The 6677-nt window shown below is 38.1% G+C and overlaps 1 pseudogene; it reads right to left on the reverse strand.

Moving 5' to 3' along the window:
• Window positions 1-902: 902 nt before the first annotated feature.
• The window catches only part of LOC102839952, a 45362-nt pseudogene continuing 39587 nt past the window's right edge, over window positions 903-6677 (reverse strand).

Below are 6677 nucleotides of genomic sequence, written 5' to 3' on the forward strand. Positions count from 1 at the left end.
TTATTTTCATGTTGCCAAACTGATTTTTAATAAATTTGTGTCAATTTGAACTCTTACCAGTCATGAATGAAAGCAATCTCTCCCACTAGGCATTTTAAATGTGTTAAGCATTTAAAATAATTAAAATGTGCTAAATTTAATAGATTTTAAGTGATATCTCATTATTATTTTCACTGGTATTACTTTGCCTGTGACCCACTACCATCACAGCAACCCTAACAGAGTAACACAGCTGCCTAGGGTTTCCAAGGCTGTAAATCTTTTTTTTTCTTTCTTTCTTTTAATGTTTTATTGTGAATTATATGATAGTTTACATGAGAAAACCTCAGTTCCACAAGGCTGTAAATCTTTACAGAAGCAGACTGCCTCATTTCCTTCCATGATGGGTTTGAACCACCAAGCTAAATTCAAAATGATGATCTTGCTCCTATATTAACTGTGCAACCATAGACCTATCAAATGAACTCAGCATTGGATTAAAAAAAAAGAAAAGAAAAGATAAGTAAAAGAGTTGTGTGTGTGTTTTGGCTAGAGAGTGAAGTAGTGTGTATGCAGTAAGGCTGGTATGTTAAGGGAAAGAAGACGTGTTATGTGTAAGTATAAATGCCTTTTTATTGGCAAGGTTGTTGTCGTGATAAAAGTACTTTGGGGACTGTTAAGTGCTGCAGAAACGTAGTCACTGTTATTTTTAATGCCTACAAGAGTAGAGTTCAGGCTCTCCATAAGGATGCCCCATTGGGTCAACCACCTTTAACCCCTTCAAAACTGCTGCCTTCACAGGGCTTTTCCTTGGCATAGAAGTAGATGGGAAGGATAGAGCTTTTGCTATCTGCCAAAGCCAAAGAGACAGAGGGAATTCCGTAAGCACTGTGGCCCTGTACTACTTGTCTTTGCAATCTCCTTCATCTCACAGCAAAGGAGTGAGGGCTCCGGATAGGCTTCTTGGCAGTGTCTGTTTGGCCCAAACTGGGGTGAGTTATTGTGTTGACTCCAACCACACAGACGCTGCCAAAGGACGTTGCCTTTTTAACATGCTCATCAGCCAAGCAGTGAGCTGCAAGATAAGGCGTCACTTCTTTAGAAGCAGATAAAGGATTTATAATGTCTGAAGAAGAATATGGGAAATGAATATTTGCCAGGGTGTTGAGAGACCTGAATGCAAGTCCAAACTTTGCTACTCACTGCTTGTGTGACTTTGGGCAATTTTTTTCATTTCTGAAGAAGTGGGACAAAGATTTGTGCTCTGGCCCCTACAGAAAGGAGCTTCATCATTTCCTATTTGGGTCCTTGATTTACCAATCTTGGTGGGTGATGAGTAGGTTGTTCTTGATTGGGATTCAAGCAATCTCTTCAAATTTTATGTCTAATGGAAATACAAGCCCTCCGTTCTTGTTTTCCTCATAAGTATGCAGTAGTAGCAATGGTTTGGGAAAAGAATGGAGTAAGGGGTGTCCAGAGGAAACGCCAGAGTGAGGCTTACTGGAGCACGTTCTCTGAAAAGGTTCTGTGACCTCCAGATCCCCTGTTGAAATACTTGGCCTTTTCTGTTTTTATTCCTCCAGGGGTGCTGTTGAAGATGCTCAGGATAAATGAAACTACTTTTTATCAATATTCCCCAAGGAGCAAATTATTTAGGAGCTGAAGACCTCACTGGTCATGAGAGAGCAACAGTTAATCTCTTTTGAATTCGCTTCCTGCATTTACCAACTGTTGCTATCTCAGTCTTCAATTTCACTAGGTCAAAGAAGAGTCTGGAGCCAGACTGCCTAGCTTCAAATACAAGTCTGCCACTTTGTGGCTGTGTGACATTAGAAAAATTACTAGATTTCTCTGGAGGTCTGTTTCCTTTTTAATATGATGAAAAAGTACCTACCTCATAGAGTTTCCATAAGGACCGAGAAAGTTAATGCTTAGAGCACTGTCTCTCAATACCAAAACCAAACTTCCTGCCATCGGGTCATTTCTGACTCCTAATGACCTTTTTGTTTGTGAGAACAGAAAGCCCCATCTTTCTCCCTTGGAGTGGCTTGTGTGTTTGAACTGCTCACCTTGTGATTAGAAGTCCAGTGCTTATCCTATAGCACCAGCAGGGCTCCTTCGAACAGTGCCAACCCCATAATAAATATCTAACTGAAGATGAAACTTGCAGTGGCAGACCATTCACATATATTTGTGAGGAAATGATTCATTTTATTTGTGCCCTAATTGACGAGAACCCATGATTAACAGCAGAAACTTTAATCTATTAAGGAAAAGATCAACATTTAGGATATATAATTTATAGAAAAGGAAATATGAGGGATCTCCAAAAAGTTCATTAAAAATGGATATTAGGAAAGGTTTGCATGGATTTCAGAGCCATGGTGTGATCCTGTAAGATAAGAACTGAACTGATAACCGCAAGGTCGGTAGTTCAAACCCACCAGCCACTCCTCAGAAATCCTATACAGGGTCACTGTGAGTCAGAACTGACTCCATGCTGCTTAACAACAACAACATTGTTTGCATCAAATTTTTTGCATGAAGATAAACTCATACTAACTTGTAATGTGTCAGAACAGGATCTGGTTTGAGGTGATAAGAAAGATAAGATGCCTGGTGGAAGAGTCCCTATCACTGCAACATGAATTCTACTAAAATTGAAGCAAGAGTAAGTGACAAATTTATGGCAAAACATGGGTATAAAAACAGTGAAATCATTGATGCTTTATGAAAAGTTTATGAAATCAGCAGTTTACAAATGGATAACTTACTTTAAGAAGAAAGAAGACAATGCTGAAGATGAAACTTGCAGTGGCAGACCATTCACATATATTTGTGAGACAACAATTCATCTTGTTTGTGCCCTAATTGAAGAGACCACATGATTAACAGCAGAAATAATAGCTAACACCATAGGCATCTCAATTGGTTTAACATATGATTCTGACTGAAAAATTAAAGTTGAGTAAACTTCCTGCATTATGAGTGCCAAAACTATTATACCCAGATCAACTGCAAACAAGAGCAGACCCTTCCATGGAAATTTTATCATTGGAACAAGAGCTTAAAACATTTATTTGAAGAATTGTGACAGAAAATGAAATAGCATGATCCTTTCGACAAAGTAAAATAAAATCAATGGCTACCAACACCTGAAAGTGATCTAGTCAAAGCAAAAGTGATCTGATCAACGACAAAGATCATGGCAACACGTTTTTTTGGAAATAATTTTGCTTGTTAATTTTCTGGAGGGCCAATGAACAATAATATTTGCTTATTGTGAAATTGTTTTGAGAAAGTTAGTCAAATCTTTAGAAGAAAAACATATGGGGAAGCTTCACCAGGAGTCCTTCACAACCACACCAATGCTATTGCCCATTCTTTTCATCAAACGAGGGCAATTCTGTGAGTTTCAATAGAAATAATTAGACATCTACCTTAACATCCTGATTGGGCTCCTTCTGACTTTTTTTTTTGTTTCCTAATCTTAAAAATCATTTCAAAGGCATCAATTTTTCTTCAGTTAATAATGTAAAAAAAAAAAAAACAACAACAAAAAACCAAAACACAAAACTGCACTGACATAGTTAAATTCTGAGGACCCTCAGTTCTTTATGGATTGGTACCATTACTTACAAAAATGTCTTGGCCTTGATGGAACCTACATTGAGAAACAAATCCCATGTAAGTCGCTTCATAGAAACTCCAAAGGAAATGAAACCATGCTCAGTGCCATTTCCACCTATTAGATGCTCAAACATGGAAGTGTTTGATAGCTCATTACACTGGATAGGTTGTGGGAAAATAGTTACTTTCATAAACTGCTAATGGGAATGTTAACTAGAGAGCAATATGGCAATAATTATGAAGAGTTAAAATGCACATATTCTCTGACTCTTTAACCCCACTCTTAGGACTTTATTCTACAAAGTATAAATGACCTATGTTCCAAAATATTTCATACAGCATTTTGTTTTTGTTTTGTTTTAAAAGTTTTTATTGTGAATTGAATGAAAGTTTTCAGGGCAGATAATCAGTTATCAGTTTTGCATTCAACAAGTCATATACTTTGTTTCATTACAATGATTATAATCACCTCCGTTTACCATCAGTTAACAGTATTTCTCTCTATTCATTTTAGATCTTTTTTTTTTTTTTTTTTTTTAAACACTCAGGCATATATAATAATTTACACCACCAAAGGGCACATTCTGCAAGCCTGCCTCCTGGCCACCAGTTCTCGGCCCTCTCATTCCATGAATCTAGAGTCCTCAGCTGCTCCCTCTCTCCATGTCCCCGTCTTTGCCTCCATCTCTGGTGTCACTTCTTATGCTCTTTTTGCTTGATGGTCCTAGGGTCCTCTGTGTCTGGACTGTAAGATTAACTACTCCCCATTTTTGTTACAAAACTTCTACCTTTACAATTGTGACAGTAGGAATTAGTCATGATACTAATTACTCACTATTGAACCGTAAGAATCTTATCCCCATCTAGACAAGATGAAAACTATTCAGTGGGGACTCTATCTTCCCCCACACACTCTTAAACTAAACTCCCCATTGAAAACTTGTAAGCTAGTCACTTCTTGCCTTTATTGCCCCCTCATAAAGAGCTCTGGTAGCGCAGTGGTTATGAATCAGGCGGTGAAACGCAAGGTCAGCAGTTTGAAACTACCAGCTGTTCCACAGGAGAAAGATGAGGCTTTCTGCTCCCGTAAAGACTTACAGCCTCGGAAACCCTGTACAGGGTCGCTATGAGTCAGAACCGACTCCACGGCACATAACAACAACATTTTACATAACCAATGTCTAAGTTGCCTGGGCATTTTTTTTTTTTTTTTAATAATGACAAAAGAATAGAAACAACACAAACCACCATCAATAGAGGACTTGCTAAATAAATGTATATCCATACAGTAGATTGGTGTATGGGTGTGGCGCTGTAGGATAACCACTAGATTGCTAACTGCAAGATCAGTGCTTCAAACCCATCAACTGCCCCTTGGAAATTCTATGTAGGGTTGCTAAGAGTCAGAACTGATGCCATGACATTTATCAATAACACACTGACCTGGAAAGATGTTCAAGATAAATTACTAAATGGAAGAAAAGGGCACAGAACTGAGTATAATATGCTATTTGTGTAAATATATAGAACCATACAAACAAGCTTTCATTAGTATAAAATGTTTTATAAGATACATAAGTAACTAAAAACAGTAGTTGCTTCTGGAGAAGAAGTAGCTAGGGGTAGCTGGGAAACAGGTTGATTTTCTTTCCCCAGTAGACTATTATGCTTTGAGAATATTCTGCCTGTATTTTCTAGTCCAAAAAACAAGTACAACTGAGAAACTATCTGTGAAAAATGAATTAACTTTATACATACTTGATTTGCTGTTGGAAGACTATCTCACCTATGCCTCATCTAGGGATTTCAGGTACTTTTAAACTTTGCTTTTTCAGCAAACAGAATCCCTGTATTTTAACTCAAACATAGTCAGTTTAATTAAGTAAATTACTAGTCCTCTATTATTTCAGCAAAAGGCTATTCATTTTTCCAGCATTTTCATCTTTAATTTGATAGCAATGTGTTCACTTATCTTACTGAGAAATATCTGATGGAGGTTTCAACAGTTCATAAAGGTGATGGGATTGCAGATGTGGGGTCTGCTATAATTTGAGGCCTCCAGGTGAAAGTTAGCCAAGCGTCCTCTCTGTAGCACTTTGTTTCCAAAAATGTATGAGTATCTAAACTACCTCATTATAGATCTGTATATCCAATCAAACTACTTTTTTCTTTTTGCCCTAAATAGGCAACTCTGACTGTTTCTGGTGAGATTAATCTGAAGCATCACCATCCTTCCACCACCAAACCCCACCCTCAGCCATCTATGACTTCCCTCTCTTCTCTTAATGCCATGGTCAATCTACTGTCAAGTTCTAGTACATAAGTCATCCCTAAATCTCTCTCAACTGTCACTGAATCTCCGTTCACACAACCTAGAGCTTGCTGTGCCTTCACTGGGCTCTCTGCTTGGATTGTCCAGGGCTTGCATTACCTAATGATTGTTACTCAATTTTCAACATGCAGATTAAATTTGGACTCTGTGAAATCTGTATTGAAACTTCCCTTTGAGGGTTGCCATACTTTGAACACTACACTTTGTACCTATATTATATACCCTAAACTTTGTACATGTTTGGTAGAGGACCAACAAAAATGAGGGAAAACATCAAGGAGATGTTGTCTGTTGTTAAGTGCCATCAAATTGGCACCAACTCATAGTGGCCTTAAGCACAACAGACCAAAACACTGCCTGGTCTGGCGCCAACCTCACAATCATTGCTGTGCTTGACTCCATTGCTGCTGCCACTGTGTCAGTCCATCTCATTGGGGTCTTCCCCTTTTTTTCTGACCCTCCACTTTACCATGTATGATGTCTTTCTCCAGGAACTGGTTCTTCCTGATAATATGTCTGAAGTATAAGAGATGAAGTCTGGCTACCCTAGCTTCTAAGGACCATTCTGGCTGTACTTCCTCCATCACAGATATGTTCTTTTGGTGGTCCATGGTACTTTTAATATTCTCCTCCAGTACCATATCTCAAATACATTAATTCTTCTAAGGTCAACTTATTCATTGTTCAACCTTCACATGCATATGAGGTTAATTAAAATACCATGACTTGGGTCAGG

The sequence above is a fragment of the Chrysochloris asiatica genome, unplaced genomic scaffold (assembly GCF_000296735.1).
Source record: "Chrysochloris asiatica unplaced genomic scaffold, ChrAsi1.0 scaffold00074, whole genome shotgun sequence".
NCBI lineage: Eukaryota > Metazoa > Chordata > Mammalia > Afrosoricida > Chrysochloridae > Chrysochloris > Chrysochloris asiatica.